General features: G+C 41.1%; 1 protein-coding gene across 2 annotated transcripts in view; it reads left to right on the top strand.

The window, feature by feature from the left end:
- Positions 1 to 19027, top strand: part of dok6 (docking protein 6) — a 141103-nt gene that overhangs the window by 43579 nt on the left and 78497 nt on the right. The window lies entirely within an intron of this gene.

Genomic DNA, 19027 nt, shown 5'->3' on the forward strand with positions numbered 1-19027 from the left:
CAAGCATTTTTCTATTTTAATTTTAATCAGTATGGCATACAGTACAAAAACATAAAAAAAACATCTCAAAATATTAGAATATTTAATTTCGAGTTTGAGTAAAACAGTATGAACACAGTGTATCTCTCGGTCTAGTTCAGTACACACAACCACAATCATGGGGAAGACTGCTGACTTGACTGTTGTCCAGAAGATGATCACTGATGCCCTCCACAAGGAGGGTAAGCCACAAAAGGTCATTGCTGAAAAGGGTGGCTGGAAAAGGTGCACAAGCAACAGGGATGGCCGCAGTCTTGAGAGGATTGTCAAGAAAAGTTGGTTCAAGAACTTGGGAGAGCTTCACAAGGAGTGGACTGAGGCTGGTGTCAGTGTATCAAGACCCATCACGAACAGACATCTTCAAGAAAGCGGATACAACTTTCGCATTCCTAATATCAAGCTACTCCTGAGCCAGAGACAGTGTCAGAAGTGTCTTATCTGGGCTAAGGAGAGAAAGAAATGGGCTGTTGCTCAGTGGTCCAAAGTCCTCTTTTCAGATGAAAGTACATTTTGCATTTAATTTGGAAATCACGGTTCTAGAGTCTGGAGGAAGAGTGGAGAGGCACAGAATCCAAGGTGTTTGAAGCCCAGTGTGAAGTTTCCACAGTCTGTGATGATTTGGGGTGCCATGTCATCTGCTGGTGTTGGTCCAGTGTATTTTATCAAGTCCAAAGTCAACACAGCCATCTACCAGGAGATTTTAGAGCACTTCATGCTTCCATCTGCTGATGAGCTTTTTGGAGATGCTGATTTCCTTTTCCAGCAGGACTTAGCACCTACCCACAGTGCCAAAACTACTACCAAATTGTTTGCTGACCATGATATTACTGTGTTTGATTGGCCAGCCAACTTGCCTGACCTGAACCCCATAGAGAATCTATGGAGTATTGTCAAGAGGAAGATGAGAAACACCCGACCCAAAAATACAGATACGCTGAAGGCCACTGTCAAAGCAACCTGGGCTTCAATAACACCTCAGCAGTGCCACAGACTGATCACCTCCATGCCACATCGCATTGATACAGTAATTTATGGTAAAGGAGCCCAACCAAGTATTGAGTGTATAAATGAATATACTTTTCAGAAGTTGGACATTTCTGTATTGTAAATCCTTTTTCTGATTGATCTTAGGGAATATTCTAATAATTTGAGATACTGGATTTCTGATTTTCATGAGCTATAAGCCATAATCATCAAAATTAAAACAAAAAAGACTTAATATTTCACTTTACATGTAATGAATATAGAATATATGAAAGTTTACCTTTTTGAATTAAATTATGAAAAAAAGGAACTTTTTCATGGTATTCTAATTTTTTGAGATGCACTAGTATGTGGAAGAGGGCAGAAAGTACTTTCTTCTGAGAGTGTTAAACCTAGCCTTCATCCTCCCTAGTTGAATAAAAACAAACAAAATAACAAATGCTAAGATTGTTAATTAGAAAAAGTGCATTTCCATTAAGAATGCTTCGATTTGATTCTAGTCCTCTGTTCATGTCCTCATTCTCTTAGGCCCTGTTTACAGGGTTCTAACTTGGCTTTTTCAGCGTATCGGGCCAATACACAGTGTTTCCTTACCGCTACTCCCACAATATTGCTGACACGCCTGTAAAAGTTGCCAATGCACTAATAAAAAGACTTGTCAATCTTGAAAATGTGGTCTTTTGTTTAATTTTCTCTTGTTATGCCCACACGGCAGCGACAGCGCACTGCCATGTGAATGTTCTACATTCGGACATACTCCACTCCCTGTCTATGTAAGTGCCCAGTGCATAGCTACCCGAGTAGTTCTGTGTGGAGATCGTCACTGATTATGCTAGTCCGGTTTACCTCCTTCCTTCTGTTACGTTCGTGGTAAAGTGCCATCTGTGTTAAGAGGTGCTTAAGAAGAAAGAAGAAGAAGCCTTTATTTTTCACATGCACACTCAAGCACAGTGAGATTCATCCTCTGCATTTAACCCATCTGAAGCAGTGAACACACGCACACACACCCAGAGCAGTGGGCAACCACACTGCAGCACCCAGGGAGCAGTTAGGGGTTAGGTACCTTGCTCAAGGGCACTTCAGTCCAAGGCTGCCCCACGTTAACCTAACTGCATGTCTTTGAACTGTGGAGGAAACCGGAGCACCCGGAGGAAACCCATGGAGACATGGGGAGAACATGCAAACTCCACACAGAAAGGCCCCCGCTGGCCGCTGGGCTCGAACGCAGCCTCTTGCTGTGAGGCGACAGTGCTAACCACTACACCACCGCTTACGCGCCATGCACGTAATACGTGCCGGTCCCCGAGCTAGATCTGGATAGTCATGTATTGTAATTGAATGTCTGAAGCTGAAAATAAAGCTGACACTTGGTGAACATGAACTGGTTGTTTTATTCTTATTCCGTAAATATGTCACCAAAATTGTTGAATATTAATTATAATAAGTCTTTAATCAAAAACAATCACAGCAACTTTTGGCAAAAAAAATATTTTTAATCTCATCTCATTATCTCTAGCCACTTTATCCTGTTCTACAGGGTCGCAGGCAAGCTGGAGCCTATCCCAGCTGACTACGGGCGAAAGGCGGGATACACCCTGGACAAGTCGCCAGGTCATCACAGGGCTGACACATAGACACAGACAACCATTCACACTCACATTCACACCTACGGTCAATTTAGAGTCACCAGTTAACCTAACCTGCATGTCTTTGGACTGTGGGGGAAACCGGAGCACCCGGAGGAAACCCACACGGACACTGGGAGAACATGCAAACTCTGCACAGAAAGGCCCTCGCCAGCCACGGAGCTCGAACCCGAACCTTCTTGCTGTGAGGCGACAGCTCTAACCACTACACCACCGTGCCGCCCAATCTCATTAATATTACCAAAAAAGAGTGACTTTCAGGGAGGCCTGCGAGTACCAGGAAATGCACTAGAATGCATCTTCGAATATGTAGAACCCATGAGCTTTCGTGGGCTTAAGGTGGACCCTGAACCCCCGGCTGTTATAACTGGTGCCACTAGGCTGATATTTTGGTCTAGTTAGAACCCTATGTTTACACCTGGCATTAACATGCGTCCTGGCTGATTGAATCCGAGACGCGTAGCAGTTCACACATTGCATTATGAATGTGTCTTTAGTGTCCACTCGGGTTCGAATTTCATATATCGTTTCTGCTGGAGAAAAGCTGCCAGACAGATTTATTACATCAGTCTTCTACTGCAGTTATTTTCAGACAGACATGTCCCATCATAGCTCATCCCTGTACACACTGTATGAAACATTTCAATCATGTGGCCTGTTTACAAAGTTTATAAATGAACGAGAGATAAGGGACAAGACAAATGAAGCTATGAAAAGCCATTATCCGTTAGCCTAGTGGCAGCTAGATCTGTTGTTCGGCGTGATTTCCAAACAGACTCACAAAGATTACATATTTTCTGCCTAAGTCAGCGATGCAGTTGATTAGCTGCTTCTTTGTTGTTGTCTGGGATGCATCGAGATGCTTGATGTGACCGTATGCATCTGTGCCTCCAAATGTGGTTGGATGGTTTGATCGCGACGCATCTTCAAGACGCATTTGATTCTGTTCACACCTGGACTTAGTGCTGACCACTTCAGATCACTCAGGCTGCATGTTGGGAAGCCATGGCCTAAAGGTTAGAGAAGCAGCTTTGGGAACCAAAGGTTGCTGGTTTGATTCCCTGGATCAGCAGGGATGGCTGAAGGTGTCCTTGAGCAAGGCACCTAACCCCCAAACTACTCCCTAGGCTGCTTTGGGTATGTTGTATGTCACTCTGGATAAGACCGTCTGCTAAATGTCTATAATAATGTTAATGTCAGGTGTGAACAGGGCTTTATGTGTAAAAGGTGCTGATAGCAAAATCTGATATCCTGTGACGCTGTTTGATGTAAGCTTAGTGTATGTTGTCACGCCAATGAACAGACAACAAAAAATGACCTATTTCACGATTAATTATTGCAATCAAAGCTCTGCAAACTGTGGTCTGAAAACCCCCAGAAGGCGAACTCCAGCATCTGTTGACGTTTTTCCGATCTTGTCTAACCGTAAAGTTTCCCTGCAGGGTTAAATGTGCAGTAAGATGTCACCAGCACTCGAAAGGGTTGCCTGTCTTCCTGTCTATTACAGACTCTCTGAGGCAGCGGTGTGGCGTTTCAGGTGCATCTGTTACACAGTTGGGTTCCCAAGACACTGACTCTCTACCTTCGTTCCTGGCCTTTTATTTTCTACAGTTGGTGTAAATGGTCTCGCCAGTGATTTCCACCACTTCTTTCTCAGGCTTTAGTTTGGGTCAGGAAGTCATCAAAGTACAACCTCATTTCTCTCGGTCGTCTCGGAAAATCTCCTCAAGGCTATCAAGCATTGTTCCCCTCATTGTGTGGATCCCACTGGTGTGTGACCCGTCTGAGTGAAGAAGTCATGTCAGCTGTCTGGCTGTGTGGATGCTGTATGACAGGGATGCAGGACTTCAAGTGTGATTTTCTCAAATGAGCTGAGCATTTGGACAAGGTGTGACATGATGTTCCTTTCAGCAATTTAAAGTTTGACAGGTGTATTGTCCATGATCATAAGCGTACACATCTTTGCACTGTGTGCAGTAGGAGTGTAACACAAGGCCATAATCTCTGTCTCTGTATCTATTTCGTGCTGCAAATAGCTGACGTTTTGGATTTAAACCAAAACTTAATGTGGAAGGAAATTTCTTTCTTTCTTTCTTTCTTTCTTTCTTTCTTTCTGCTCATTTTCACAGATTTTTTTCTCTTTGTCACATTATCTACTTATGTCTCAGCTTTATTTCCTTCCTAATTTCCTTTTGTGCTCACTTAGATCTTTTTTAATTTTTCTTTTTCTCTGTCTCTCTGTGTTCTTGCTTGCCTCTTTCCATACTCCCTACATCACCTTTCTGTATTTCACCCTTTATTACCTCCGCCAAGGAAGTTATGTTTTCGGTAGCATTGGTTTGTTTGTTGGTTTGTCTGTTAGCAACATTACGGAAAAAGTTATGAACGGATTGCTCTGAAATTTTTTCCAGAGGTGTGACTGGGCACAAGTAACAATCCATTACATTTTGGCGGTGATCTGGATCACCTTCTGGATCCCAGATTTTTTTTAAAGGATTCTTGGTGGAGGTCTGCGCTCTCCGAGCGCTTTTCTAGTTCTTTGTTTTATTTCCTTCCAGATTTATTTCCTTCTCAATTTCCTTCCTTTCTGCCCAATTCCACCTTTCTGTTTTCCTGTTTCCCTCTTCCCTACTTCTTTTCCTTCCTTCCTTCCTATAAACCTTACCAGTATGCCTCCAGGAGCATGGAGAGAAAAAGTGTCAGCATAATGTCTAGTTTATGATTATGATTAAGAATATAGTTGATTATGGATACCAGTCCCGATACCAGTGTTGCTTGGGATACCAGTCCAGATAGCAGTAATGCTTGAGATACCAGTCCAGATAGCAGTAATGCTTGGGATACCAGTCCAGATAGCAATGTTGCTTGGGATACTGGTCCCAATAACAGTGTCACTTGGGATACCAGTCCTGATACCTGTGTCGCTTGGGATACTAGTCCTGATACCTGTGTCACTTAGGATACCGGTCCCGATACCTGTGTCGCTTGGGATACCAGTCCTGATAGCAGTGTTGCTTGAGATACCAGTCCAAGTTCATTGTGAATAATGTCTTTATGTTCAGCTACATCCCTGGTGTGCAGGTTGGAATGTTTTCCCTGCGTACTCTCCTCTGTGGGTCTTAGCTGTGTCTTTCTCACTGAGCACCAGCTGGATTTTTTTTTTAGTCAATAAAACGCATTGTTAAGCTCATACCCAGCAATCAGTAATAAAGCAAATGCTTCCAGTGTTTTTAGAGAACAATAACTTCTTCACTTCATGATATTTATCTTCACTATGGTGTAAATCTGCTCACGATTTTTACTTTATATCTGGGTTCTGCTTTAATGTTTTTTGTTGTAATCATACATTCTGCACAGCATTATATGACAGAATGTCTTTTGCTGTCATTTGCATGATTATCCCATTAGTCTTTTCGGGTCATTTGGTGTCCACTGAGCCGTCTTTTCAGAAACTTGCTGGAATTTGGCACTCTCGTGACCATAAGATGTTCATTGGCTGAACTCTGTTCACAATTTGACTGATACGCAGCATTTTGTTTCAGTCACTGAGCAAAAATTTTGTTGGAATAATTGTAAATAAATGTTCTTTCTTTTCGAGTGCTGCACATCTCTTAGTTAAGTTAAAATGCACGCCTGTTTTCACAGATGGGGCTGCACACACCAGTGACAGTCTGACTCAGGCACGTGATGGATACAGATTAAATACTGAGACTGATGATCAGTCAAAAAAAAATCTGAATTAGTAATGCTGAATATTTATGTCATTTCCAAATGAAACAAGTCACTAATAATTTGTCAAAGTACCATGTGATCTCTGTAAGGTTTCACTTCTGACTGTTTTTATGATGCGACTTTAAATAGAAGAGCTGTGAAATGCAGATCAATTGCATTTATATGGTTTAAATATCTATCATGTTATAATGCAACTATCTCTAGAGTTCTTAGATCATGAGCCTTGCAAATGCTGCCACTAATTTCAATTTAAATTTGAAAAGCGAAAGTGTGGCCTTTCACACTATATGACTATATGATTGCCTGCTTGATTAGCAACTCCTAGTGTTGTTTGTTGCTTAAAATAGCATCCCATTTATGAATTTAGATTTCCTCTGTTTGCCGATCATGGCAAGCGCCCTGATGTGCCCCCCCCCCCCCACACACACACACATTTAAATAAAAATAAAACTTTACAACAAATTATCCATTTTAAAAGTTAGGATATTGCTATAAGCAGGCTTACCTGGGTGCGGCCATTTGCACCAAAACTGGATATCCGCTTGTGACATAGCTTTCCCACTAGTACACCGTTTACCTGAGTTTACTTAGTAACATATGTGACAAATAAAGGCTTCTAATTCTAAAAATCTAATCAGAAATTTTTCTGTACCCCTGTGATTTTTACTGCGAACAAAATCCACGAATCAACAGAATTCACTTTTATGAAGTTTCAATCTCACTTGGCTAGATAACACCATACCTGTCAACCCTCCCGTTTTTCCCGGGAAATCCCTTATTTTGACTTATTTCCCGCTGTCTTCCCGTTTTTTTATTTTCCTGAAAATATCCCGTATTTTCACATTATATAAAAGTCCCGTATTTTCACAATATAAAAAAGTCGGTAGGTCCAGAATTCTCTGACAGGAGTTTACAGCAGGAAGTCGCGCCATGAATTCATGTCCCCCGGAGGTGAGGCTGAACAAGTGATTAGGTCCAGTGTTGCCAGATTGGGCGGTTTCCCTCCCAAGTTGTGCGGTTTCAAGTGCATTTTGGCCGGTTTTGAACATATTTTGGGCTGGAAAACGTCAGCAGTATCTGGCAACACTGATTAGGTCTGAGGTGAAGATGGCGATGCTAATAGCTAAGAAAAACATTAGCCTCTCTTTCTTTGATGATTTCAACAAGTGCGTGGCTGGAATGTTCCCAGACTCTTCCATCGCAAAGAAATTTTCCATAGAGAAAACGAAAGCCTCCCAAATAATCAAAGGTAAGCTACACATGTTTACATTAAGTATGTCCTGGCTAAGGCCTCATAAATAGCCTAGTGTAAACTAATTGGTGTATTAACTGTTTTATCCACTCATTGTCTATTTTATTTTCTATCTGAAACTTACCCATTTTAAATCACTCTTGGTTTAATATCTTATATTACTCTTTATCTCTTTATTACTCTATCTATCTATCTATCTATCTATCTATCTATCTATCTATCTAGTGTTCCGAGGCCATGACTATGGTAAAACCATAATAAATTGCAATGGAATTGAATTTATTGACTGGTTATATAATTACCTTTCTTATTTTAACATAAGATACGTATTTTAGCCCTTAATTTGGGAATAACTGGTACCACTGAAAGCAAATAAAAATAAATGTATAGTTTATTCACAAATGCACTCTATAAACCATAAGCATATGGAGTTTGGGTCTTGGCTATCACCAACATGCACCAGAGTACAGAAAATCACAAGTACTAGATAGAAAATTGCCCCCCATTCAACTACACACCCACTTTTGGTGAAGGGTATGACTTTCCGAGATTTTCCCTTATTTTGAATTAAAAATCTGGGAAATATCCCTTTTTTTCAAACCTCAAAGTTGACAGGTATGGATAACACATATACAACACTGACACAGATACTAGTAAACAATGGTCGTTGTCATAGCAACATGATCCTTGCTATCGAAAAAGATCGCTTTTCTCAGGGAATAAAACAAACAAAAGAATATCACATAAAAATACAAGGAAAAATTATTTTTTTTTTAGAAAAAAACAAAACAAAACACTGCTGTGTGTAGCCTGTGATAGAGTGTTTATAGGCAGCAAAACAGCCTCCTGACTGGGTATATGTCTGCACACTGTTTATTTGTGTGTGTGTGTGTGTGTGTGTGTGTGTTCACTGCTTCAATGATCAGGGTTATTTTGACAGCCAAACGCTTGACACTCGGGCATCTTTAGGGTTGTTTACAGCAATTTAGAAGTAATGTATCCACTAGATCTCAGTCTCGCTAAGTCATGTAGCATGTAAGTGACCTCATTATCTTGGATTCTCTTGCATAATTTGTACTCGGAGCACAATATTTGAACCTCGGAAAGAGTAAGATGGCAATGCCTAGGGACACTGTTTTTCTTTTAAAATAAAATCTGTACATAGTATACAGGTACAAATATGAACAAGTGAACACTCAAACATGTCTTGTATGGATATTATCTGTCAGCATAAAGGAGTTTATTTTTGGGTTTTGTTTGGCTTTAATATCAGCTGAAATTATAGACCAGTCAGTCTTCAGATCTTGCGCAGTATTGTTCTTCATGGACCATACAGCCATCAACCATCCATTTAATGAACCGTCATCCATGGGCTCATCACCAAATCCATAAATCTAACAGTAACAGCAGGAGAAAAAGTTCTTGCCATAACAAGACACAAACACACACAGGCATTCTGTCTTTGTCTTTCTTTCATATATATATCACAAGGCCCATGATAAGATCTTGTTTCATCACAGAACGATTAGAGAAGAGATACAAACAAAGAACTGACTGCAGTATCATCTAAAATTTTCTTTTTTTTTATTGCGCATGGCGTTTTCTTAAGTCTCGCAAGAGCAATATCATGCGGACAAGATGTGATCATTCTGATGTGCTGAGGGTCACTTTTCTCCATTTTGGGACTGAATATCCTCCCTCTCAAGGCAAACAGTATGGAAACAGCTGAACGCACGGAGCTTGAACTAATTAGCATAACTATGGAACTGCATCACACCAAGATGGCAACGTGCGGAAAATATTGTGACTCTACATCGACCTCAGAGAGTTTTGAGTTGCAGGGATGTAATTTGTGGTTGACATTTGCGGATATATGTGTGAAACAAAAGACAAATATATCTTTTCTCTCTTACTGCTTTAGTGTTATCGTTTCTTTCTCGGTAAGATCAAAACATTAGGTGTATAACTCCGTACGTGCTACCATGGAGTCGAGCCCATGCATTCTAAATCTTAAGATACCTAAGCGCTAGCTAGAATGATTTAGTTATCTGTCCAGAAAAATGACACGTCATCTAACCTTGCTCTAACTTGCAGTTGTACTCACTAGGCAGACTTCCCTTTTCTTTTCCACTGGCTTTTAGTTGGCGGGAGAGCCAAGTCCACCATGTTTGGCCATGCCAACTTGTTTTGGTTAAAAGTAGGTCAAACGGTAGGCCCCACGGTGGTCACGTGATATTGTTGCTCACTTGCTTTGGCAATCTCCAGAATCGTAAAATGCGGGATGCTTTTTATCTCGGCAAAACATTTACACATAGGGTACACGGTGTGTGTGCAGCAGCGAAACATCTCGAAACTCCAACACCAATAGAAATAGAACATTTTACTCAGAATTCAACTTTGTAGTCAGAACCTTTAACTAAGAAGTCAAAAGTCAGTCATGTTGCTCTCAAATGCAAACTGTATTCCAAAAACAGTTTGAATACATTTTCTGAAAATGAAGCTGTGCCATCCTACACTGTGTAAAAATCCATCCATATGTTCATCCATAGAGGAAAAATAAGAGACTCTTGATTGTCTTAATATTCAAGGTTGTATCTCTTGTTGTAATACTTAACTGTCAGTGAAGTATGGAAAGCAGGTAGAATATTTTCCTGCATTGCACAATTACACTGCATCCTCACACAGCATTGTTCTTCTTCATTCACTACACCGGCTTGGTAAACAAATTAATCTCGCCAGTGGATCTGAATGGTGATGAAGAGCAGCGGAAAGCGCACACAATACATCACACAAATGAGTATTGGCTGTCAGCATTAGGAAATGGAGAAAGTGTTTGAATATTAATCCTAAAAGGCACTGCATGGTTAGAATGAGTTTCTTTTTCAAAGATGCTTTACAGCCAATCAAAGGTGTTCACAAAACCATTTTCCAGATTTGTTGAATAATCACGTGACACCATTTATAACATTAATACAGTCCCTTCGGGTCCTATGGTTGTCTCAATACAAAAATTTTGCCTTTAATTTCAATATCAGGTGTGATTCTTCTAATATGATCTTGTTTCCATAATAACGTCTAATAGGAGAGAGTGGGGCGACTTGGGACATGTTTTCAGCTTTAGTAGACTGTGAAATTCTTTGCAGGTAGCGTCACATTCATATTGCATTAGAGAGTATTTACTGTACCACATATATTTACTCTTACCACAACATTTGTTTCTCAGCTTGTCACACATACTGGCCTTCAGGCTTCACATTTTCTGTCATTATTTTTTGCAGGGAGACATGAGACACTGAGGGGAGATATGAGACTTTATGTTGGGAGACTTGGGACATAGTTTTTATTTAATTTATTTTATTTTATTAAATTTATTTCTGGCTGCATGGTGGTGTAGTAGTTAGCACTGTCGCCTCACAGCAAGAAGGTTCAGGGTTTGAGCCCAGCGTCCGACGGGGCCTTTCTGTGCGGAGTTTGCAAGTTCTCCCCGTGTCTGCGTGGGTTTCCTCCGGGTGCTTCGGTTTCCCCCACAGTCCAAAGACATGCAGGTTAGGCTAATTGGTGGCTCTAAATTGACCGTAGATGTGAATGTGAGTGTGAATGGTTGTTTGTCTCTGTGTCAGCCCTGTGATGACCTGGCGACTTGTCCAGGGTGTACCCTGCCTCTCGCCAATAGACCCCTTTCACTGACGTCACCCGAAACCGGAAGTAAACAGACCCTGCGCCATTTTGGAAGACCAACAAACTCATGATAAGGGGATAATAACGGCAGCGGTATGTGAACCCACGAGAATAAAGTGGAGTGGCAAATGACTTAAACAAACAAATCTGAGCTGTTTTATTTATGATTTATTGGCCCAACAGTAGACTTGAAAGAAACCTGTGTGAGACTTGGCAAAAAACTGTGGATATAATGGATAAGTCTGTGGACTTATCTGCAGACACTTTGAGGTAAGCAAACGCAAGAAATTCAGATTTAAAACATGCTAAAGTGGCCCCAAGTTGATAACTGTATGAGGAGGAAGCCTCCCAGACTTCTACAATTTCTCATCTCTCATCTCATTATCTCTAGCCGCTTTATCCTTCTACAGGGTCGCAGGCAAGCTGGAGCCTATCCCAGCTGACTACGGGCGAAAGGCGGGGTACACCCTGGACAAGTCGCCAGGTCATCACAGGGCTGACACATAGACACAGACAACCATTCACACTCACATTCACACCTACGCTCAATTTAGAGTCACCAGTTAACCTAACCTGCATGTCTTTGGACTGTGGGGGAAACCGGAGCACCCGGAGGAAACCCACGCGGACACGGGGAGAACATGCAAACTCCACACAGAAAGGCCCTTGCCGGCCCCGGGGCTCGAACCCAGGACCTTCTTGCTGTGAGGCGACAGCGCTAACCACTACACCACCGTGCCACCCACTTCTACAATTTAATAATAATAATAATTTAGGATGGTTTGGGACTTGCTCGCTGCTGCCAGGTTGGTTGTTGAGTAGCCTGACTGTTTTTTTTTTTTCCTTGCGTGTGGTATCATTGTTGACGCGAGGTTGTTTTTTGAACATGCCAGTGCGGACACGATTTCCCCTGATGAGTTATGACTTCAGACGCGATGCGTGTGTGGAGGTGTGGAGTCCGCGTGATATGTGCGTAAGATAGGCTTCTCATGCGTTTGGAGATCCGCGCTCCGAGACAAGCGCAAGCACACACACCCCCAAGGGAAAAAAAGGGGCCCCCCGAAAATATCGGCATAGTTCGAACACTGAATGTAGGCACTGGGTGTAAACAACAAATAGTTTACAATGTCTGGGTAGCAAACAGATGGCAGAATTGGTGTCAGGTCCTCCTTATGTTTCCATTCTCCCTTGCCGCGAGTCTTATCATATGGGTCAAACCCATCAATCACAGCCAGTTTCTCCACATACCGTGCCCTTTCTGCAACTGGTAATGTACTCACATAACCAGAATTATCATCCATCGTGTCACTTTACTCTCGCTCGTACTTTGTTTTATATTGTGAGTGCATGTACTTGGTCTTCCAATATGGTGCCTAACAAAATCTTGCGGCGCGGTGACGTCATGTGAAAGGGGTCTATAGTCAGCTGGGATAGGCTCCAGCTTGCCTGCGACCCTGTACAGGATAAACAGTTATGGGTAATGGATGGAAATGTATTTCTTACAGGGCCCATGTACAAAATGCATTAATCACATAAATGGAAAAGATGCTTTGTACCAGCTTTAGCTACTTGCAAATTTCCAGTCCCTGGGCAGATGAAGAACAATGAAATCTGACATCACACACACACAAATACAGAATAGCATAAATATCAAAATGTTCTGTCCATGCGTGCAGAATTGTACAAAGACAAAAGCAAGTTATCACAATGATATTAATGCTGATAGGACTGAGTGCTCAAAATCCATTTTTTTCACATCACGAGAGAAAATACGGAAATCTGTAAGTTTTCAGATCGTTTGGGAGCATATTCCACACTAATTGCTTTCAAGGAGAAGGCTGATTGCGCAAAAGCAGTGCCTCTCTTAGGCATGCTACATCTCCCCTTGTAGTAGACCGTGTAGCTGTGCTTATTTGCTCAGAGCAGAGTTGAACAAATCTCTTCAAGGGTGGAAGAGCAGCATTATGAATAATCTTGTATACGAAATGTACATATATCTGAATACAATATTAAATTATCAAAATTTAACATGATAGATATTTAACAAATACAACCCCAATTCTAAAAAAGTTGGGATGCTGTGTAAACTGTAAATAAAAACCGAATGCGATAATTTGCAAATCATGGAAACCCTATATTTCATTGAAAATAGTACAAAGACAACATATCAAATATTGAAACTGAGAAATGTTATTGTGTTTTGAAAAATATATACTCATTTTGAATTCGAGGTTTTGAATTGGGGTTGTATATGACAATGGTGATATTGATGTGATTTTCTGTCCAGAACTTTAAGAGCTTGTTTGTGAAGTGATCTGATGGATTTTAAGACAGTCTCGTTTGCTTGTGACCAATGTGACATAGAGTTGTGGAAATAAGAGAGAATCATTGCATTCAAGTATGTCTTAGATGCATCAACTATCAGTGAGTTGCTGATATTTCTAACATTAGCTATGTTGTATTTCAGTGTATGACACATTTTTTAATATCTTTTTAAAATATAAGCATGGAATCTAAAGTAACTCCTTGGTACACTACCGTTCAAAAGTTTGGGGTCACCCAGACAATTTTGTGTTTTCCATGAAAAGTCACACTTTTATTTACCACCATAAGTTGTAAAATGAATAGAAAATATAGTCAAGACATTTTTCTGGCCATTTTGAGCATTTAATCGACCCCACAAATGTGATGCTCCAGAAACTCAGGCCCTGTCCACACGGCAACGGATTCAGGTGACTCCGATACAATTGTTTATCGTTTAGGCCTGGCGTCCACACAGCACCGGCGTTTTAGGTGCCCAAAACACAATCTTTTTGAGAACGGGTTCCAGAGTGGAAAGATCTGGCAACATTGCCGTTGTGAAGTCGTCTGGATGAGTAGAACGGATTTGTTTACGATGACATCACAACCACATGACTGTGAGTGCTTCACGCCGGGTAGAAGTGTAACGAACTCGATGCGAGTTGTCAACAAATCCTATAACTTGGTTCATGAAACGCGCTTACAAAATATTTTCACTGTGAATATTTATTGTGTAATGGTGCAAAGAGAGAGAGAGAGAGAGAGACTCTGCCCTTAGGGCAGAGTCAATCCCGCCAGCAAAAATAGGGAAAAAAAGGAGCGATCTCACCTCTTCAGATGATGGTTTAAGTCCTACAATACATTCCTCAAAAAGGGCGTAGAAGAGCAAATTAATCCATCAATGTGTAGCATTCAATTTATTCCGGACCATTAAAGACGCCGCCTTCCGCGTAGAATCATACGTCATCCTCGCCTTCATATTGGATGGGTCAAAGCGGAGAATAAAGATTAGCTGCGTTTAACTGTACCAACAGGTTTGCCGTCCAAACGAGATCACATGGGATTACCTTTCACAGGTGAGGCTGGAAAAATACTTTTCATTGTATTTGGTCATTATAATGTAATTTTATGAACAGATTTTCCTGACTTTGTGGCTAATATGAAGTCTTGCGCATAATAGTTTATGCGCATGTGTCCTTACTTCTTCTTCTATTGTTCTGGTGTCTCCGAAGGGACCGTCTTACAGCGCCCCTAGAGGTGTGGCATGTGTATTGCATCGTTTTCAGCAAGCGTTGCGTTGCCATATGGACCTGATATTTTACTGATCGTTGCCCATTTGGACGCGATATATTTTTAAATAACATCTCGTTGCCGTTGTCGTGTGGATGTAGCCTCAATCTGCTCAAAGGAAGGTCAGTTTTATAGCTTCTCTAAAGAGCTAAACTGTTTTCAGCTGTGCTAACATGATTGTACAAGGGTTTTCTAATCATCCATTAGCCTTCTGAGGCAATGAGCAAACACATTGTACCATTAGAACACTGGAGTGAGAGTTGCTGGAAATGGGCCTCTATACACCTATGGAGATATTGCACCAAAAACCAGACATTTGCAGCTAGAATAGTCATTTACCACATTAGCAATGTATAGAGTGGATTTCTGATTAGTTTAAAGTGATCTTCATTGAAAAGAACAGTTTCCTTATTTCAAAAATAAGGACATTTCAAAGTGACCCCAAACTTTTGAACAGTAGTGTGCTTGAACTTATCCCCATTCTTTAACTCTTTTCCATCAACACCAGTGTTTGGTAAAACACTTTGTGTTTATTCAAAAAGAATATGGACACTTGTCTCGGTATTCAAAGTTTCAACCACGTAGCTGATGGTTTGAGGTTATGCTGTAGAATTCTGAATTTGTTTTTGTGATTGAATGCCTCACTTTTACTCCTCCAAACATTGCAACTCAATCTTTGCTTTATTTGACTATAAACCTTTCCTCCAGAAGGCTTTTTCTTTGTCTCTGTGGTCAGCCGCAAACTTTAATCAAGCTCGAAGGTGTCAGTTTTGGAGCAGGGGCTTCTTTCTTGGACAGTATCCTTTCAGTCCATGGTGATGTAAATCTAGTGTGACTGTTGACACTGACACTGGTGTTCCAGCAGCTTCCAGTGTGAGAGTATTTTATGTCTCTGGGGCATCAGAATGTTTTAGGATTCCCGTAGGCTTTCTGTCTCTGGAGCATCAGGAGGTGTTAGGATTCCTGTCTCTGTAGCCACAGTTATTTCTTATCTTGTTGACCTTTTGTTAGGTCAAGCTGTGAAATACCTTTTGTCAGGTTAGGCTGTGAAATCCTCCCATTCATCCATTGTTAGTTAGTTTAGAAAGACTACTCTCTCATTTCAATATTTTATGGGCCTGACACACACACACAACTGAATTACTGGCGACAATTATTTTTGAGATTTTGTTGTATTAATGAGAATGAATTTATGATTATGCTCGACTTAGGAGGTATTTTAACACTAAGCTTCTTTAACACTAAGCTGAGCCTAGGTATACTTTGAGTTTATATGTTTAGAGGCCCGTGTGTGTGTGTGTGTGTGTGTGTGTGTGTGTGTGTGTGTGTGTGTGTGTGAGAGATCATCTTGTGTTCTCCACCACTGTTTATCATTGTAAAGGCATTTCACATGATAAACACAGATGCATCATTAACCCCTTCAATGCCCTTGGACGAGTCACGTACGTCATGAAATCTTTTACAGCTGTGCCTTATGACGTACGTTACTCGTCATAAACATCTGCTTTTATGTACCTTACATGGCACATTACTTTTACTTCACAGTGGCACATTTCCACGAGTTGGCTGAGTGTGTCCTCCTCTCATGAGTTCTATTCACGGTCGGGTCATACCAAAGACCATCATAAAAATGGTACCCAGTTACTTGGAATACATGGACCCTTGGTGTACATTGTGTTTTCAAGTACTAGTAATTCATGTTTATGGACAGGTTCTCATTGAAAAGACCCGTTGTCTTGTTTTTTGTTTTTTTGGATGTTTTTGAAGTTGTTTTTGATTACTAAAGTTATTTTTACTCTACAACAGTGTTTTTTTGTGATTTTTCTCTACAAACATTAAAAATATAAATTTCTGAACAAGTTAGAGAAAGATTATCACAATATCCCAATTTTGACCTATTTTTGTCCTATATGCCCGGCACATTACAGTTAATTATGGGTGGCAGCCAAGGGGTTAAGTAGTATAACAGTTAAAATGCCATATGGTAAGAAATTCGAATAGGTCTGTTTTCTTTTGAAAAATAGCGGGAAGTACGTTTTAGCCAATGAGAAGCCTGAATTGGGCAGCCAATTAAAAGTCTGTGTTTTAAACAAAGGAAGTCGTTTTACAATGATTTTAATAGGAGCCGCCATTTTATTTTGGAGCGGTCCTAGGGTGGGTCTCCCAAAGAGGGACACAACTTAAAAACTAACGGAAGAGAATTTAGACTTCAGCATGTATCCAGGTATCACTCAGTGCTTGCCTTGGTTCTGTACAATAAAAGTGCTTTAAGGAAACTTATTTCATGTAAGTATATTTCTTGGCTACTTTTGAGCTTCATACTTCCACAACACCAGTTCATAGCAAGTTTGTGCCTTGGTGGTTCCTGACAATCTGAACTAGTTTCCCCTCAGCTGGGGGTGACAGTTTGGGTTTTCTTCCAGATCTTGGCAAAGTGGCTACACCTCTCAATAACTTTTACTTGTGAAACAAACCCTTACAGTATGTTGGCACAGAAACTGTTGTAGTCAATCATGATTACTAACAAGAAATTAAGAGACCTTGGCCTTGGCAAGGTAAAAGACATTTTGAAACGTTCAGCACCACTGAAGTAATAATCTAAGTGAGTGTTATATCCTTTATATGGTTGGTTTGTTTCCTTGGCTTTTTGAGTATACGTCAACAGAATATTACACTAATGCCGCTTTTCCACTACAAACGTGGCTGAGTCGGGCTGAGCCGTGCCGTGCTGAGTCGAGCTGAGCGGGGCTGTTGGAGTTGCATTTCGACTACAACCGTGCTGAACCGTGCTGGCTGGAAGTGGGTGGACACATTGGGTGGAGTTAGCGAAAGTGGGTGGACGTCAGGTGATGTCGTTAAACAGCGCAAACAGTGACATCAGTGAGCTTTTAAGCGGCAGTCTCACGACCCGAATAGTAAACAATAAACATGGAGGACATGGAGTCGTTAGTGTTGCTGGTCTTGGTGCTGTGGCTTGTTGTCACCGACAACGCAGACAGATACTGGCAAGAGCGTATAGATGAGGCGAGGCGCATGAGGCTTCAGAAATTCTCGTAATTCGTAATTCTTCTTCTTCCGGGTTTACGGTGTTTACAGATCCCAGCGTGCTCGCGGGGCGTGTGTGGGCATGTGAGGACACTCCTCCTCACCAATCAGTGCACAGGGGAGTGTCTGCTCACGCCCCCAGACTCACTCGGCACGGTTTGGCTCGCTTCAGCCCCACTCCAAAACGGTGCGAGTTTTAGGGGCTAAGCAGGGCTGAAGCGAGCTGAGTCGTGCTGGTTTTTGGTAGTCGAAACGCGAGCCGTGTCGGGCTGAAGTGAGCTGAAGCGAGCTGAAGTGAGCTGAAAAAGGGTAGTGGAAAAGGGCCATAAGTATTATTGCCACTTGTTCAGTTGACACTAGAAGTTTCTTAACGAGAAGTTCAGCACTTCGTGTACCTGACTTTTGCACTTGTACGTCGCTCTGGATAAGAGCGTCTGCTAAATACCTTGTAATGTAATGTGTAATTTTGTTCATGATGAGTGTATGTAAAGTTCTGACTACAACTGTACATACAGTACAAATGGCTGTGTAGGCCATTAACTAAACAGTTAAAGGTAAACATGTCACAGAGTTGTTATCACGCTATCATGGTAAAATTATCGCACATCTCTTATGTTTATCATTTGAGGCAGGGAGAAAGAAAATGCTGTATATGAGATGAACTGAAGTGAAAATGGCTTTCGTCCAACCCGCCTGTTTTCCAGCATCCTCTCTAATGCATCATAAACTGCTTTAGTCTGAACTTCTGCCAGTTTTTAACATATGACATTTTATAATGTGAATAAATCAGAGATGTTAAACAGATGTGAACGGTCCTGCTTTGACCTCATTAGTTAATTATGATGCTGTTGGATTATTGATTTGGCTCAAGGAGTGTGAACAGAATGAAACAGAGGACGGCAGGGATGTGATGATATACGTGTATGACTCTATCCCATGATAAGAAAATGGGGAATTCATTTATTGTTATTTAAAAATTCTGATCTATATGCAGATTTTGTGTCATCCTGGGTATCATGATATACCGTGATGTGAATTTGTCATATTGGTCCAGCCATTG

The sequence above is a fragment of the Neoarius graeffei genome, chromosome 19 (assembly GCF_027579695.1).
Source record: "Neoarius graeffei isolate fNeoGra1 chromosome 19, fNeoGra1.pri, whole genome shotgun sequence".
In the NCBI taxonomy this organism is placed as follows: Eukaryota; Metazoa; Chordata; class Actinopteri; order Siluriformes; family Ariidae; genus Neoarius; species Neoarius graeffei.